General features: G+C 39.7%; 1 pseudogene; it reads left to right on the forward strand.

Annotated features, from left to right (window-relative positions):
- Positions 1–321: 321 nt before the first annotated feature.
- LOC102854427 lies at positions 322–1,628 on the forward strand (annotated as a pseudogene).
- The last annotated feature ends 573 nt before the right edge of the window (positions 1,629–2,201 follow it).

The raw sequence follows: 2,201 nt of genomic DNA on the forward strand, positions 1-2,201 counted from the left end.
CTTTTAATTTCCTGGCTGCTGGTGCCAAGACTGTTGACTATGGAGCCAAGGACACTAAAGCTGTGTACAATCTCAATCTCTTCACCAAGTAACCTACTACAAAATAAGAATTTCGCTTCTCTCACTGTCTGAGGTGGCGGGCAGGTTCGCCTCCTTCTCAGCTCCATTTTACTTCTCCTGTCTTCCTTTTTCTCTTGAGTCCCCAAAACGTCCTGAGCTCTTCCACTGTTGCCTGAAGGTTGATTTACAACCCCCCTCACACACTAGAGTCCCTGTGTTTTCTCCTTTTCCTAATCTTCCATCCTCTCCTCTCCCCCTGCCATGAATGAGGAGTGCGACGTGATCCTGCCAGGCATAATGTCAATGAATGGAAAGAAAGGTCTTCACGTGGATCGAAATCCATATTATGGAGGATAAAGTGCATCTATAACACCACTGGAAGATTTATACAAAAGATTTCAAATACCAGGATCACCACTAGCATCAATGGGCAGAGGAAGAGACTGGAATGTTGACTTAATACCCAAGTTCCTTGTGGCTAATGGTCAGCTGGTTAAGATGCTCCTTTATACAGAGGTCACACGCTACCTGGATTTCAAAGTAACTGAAGGGAGCTTTGTCTGTAAGGGAGGGAAAATCTACAAAGCTCCTTCCACTGAAGCAGAAGCCCTGGCATCTAGTTTAATGGGGCTGTTTGAAAAACGTCGATTCAGAAAATTCCTTGTGTATATTGCCAACTTTGATGAAAAAGATCCTAGAACTTTTGAGGGTGTTGATCCTAAGAAGACTACAATGTGAGATGTGTATAAGAAATTTGACTTGGGCCAAGATGTTATAGATTTCACTGGTCATGCCCTTGCACTTTACAGAACTGAGGATTATTTAGATCAGCCATGTTTTGAAACCATTAATAGGATTAAACTTTACAGTGAGCCTTTGGCAAGATATGGCAAAAGCCCATACCTTTATCCACTTTATGGCCTTGGAGAACTGCCACAAGAATTTGCAAGGCTAAGTGCAATTTATGGAGGTACCTACATGTTTGATAAGCCAATTGAAGAAATCATTGTGGAAAATGGAAAAGTGGTGGGTGTAAAATTTGAAGGAGAGATCGCTCATTGTAAGCAGCTCATCTGTGATCCCAGTTATGTAAAAGATAGTGTACACAAGGTGGGCCAAGTGATAAGAGTTATATGTATCCTAAGTCACCCAATCAAGAATACCAATGATGCCAACTCATGCCAGATCATTATTCCACAGAACCAAGTGAATCGAAAATCAGATATCTATGTTTGCATGATTTCTTCTGCACACAATGTGGCAGCACAAGGAAAATATATCGCCATAGTTCGTACAACTGTGGAAACCAAGGAACCAGAAAAAGAAATCAGACCAGCTTTGGAACTCTTGGAACCAATTGAACAGAAATTTGTAAGTATCAGTGACCTCCTTGTACCAGTAGATTTGGGAACAGAAAGCCAGATTTTTATTTCCCGCACTTATGAGCTACAACTCACTTTGAGACAACCTGGGATGACATTAAAGAAATCTATAAAAGGATGACAGGATCAGAGTTTGACTTTGAAGAAATGAAGCGCAAGAAAAATGACATCTATGGAGAAGACTAACAGCAGTACTTATTAGCTAATCAGAACAAATTTGAAATTTGGCAAATAATGCATATTGTATGAAATTAATATTCTAAGGTCTGCTTTTATAATCAAAACTGAAAGATTGGAGAGAGTACTACACCAATAAAATATCCCTCCCCCTTTATCTCTTTAATATCATGTATTAACTTTTCATGGAGTGGCTGTTTAGAATTGGCCAGTTACCATATTCTGTTTAACAAGTAACACCCCTGCCTCTGCCAGAATCAGTTTTTAAACATTGTGATACTGATAATAGAGATCTTGATACAGTATTTATATATTTTAATCAGTGTAGCCTTTGCAGTTATGTGCTTCTGCTGTTCAAGAGCTGTATCAGTACATTTGTGTGCCATGTGCTCTTAACATAAAGGAGATTCTAAATTTAACATTCTGTTATTATGGGTGGGACAGTATTCCTAATGTTTTCCATGTCACTACATTTGGTGTACATTTGCTTAGCCACAAATTTGGTCTATGTGGGCACAGAATTCTAACCAAACTCCTGATTTAGGGGGTCATTTGGGGGAAACTTGTCTGAGTAATGGCTCC

The sequence above is a fragment of the Elephantulus edwardii genome, unplaced genomic scaffold (genome assembly GCF_000299155.1).
Source record: "Elephantulus edwardii isolate Elephantulus edwardi_28Jun2011 unplaced genomic scaffold, EleEdw1.0 scaffold00079, whole genome shotgun sequence".
Taxonomy (NCBI): domain Eukaryota; kingdom Metazoa; phylum Chordata; class Mammalia; order Macroscelidea; family Macroscelididae; genus Elephantulus; species Elephantulus edwardii.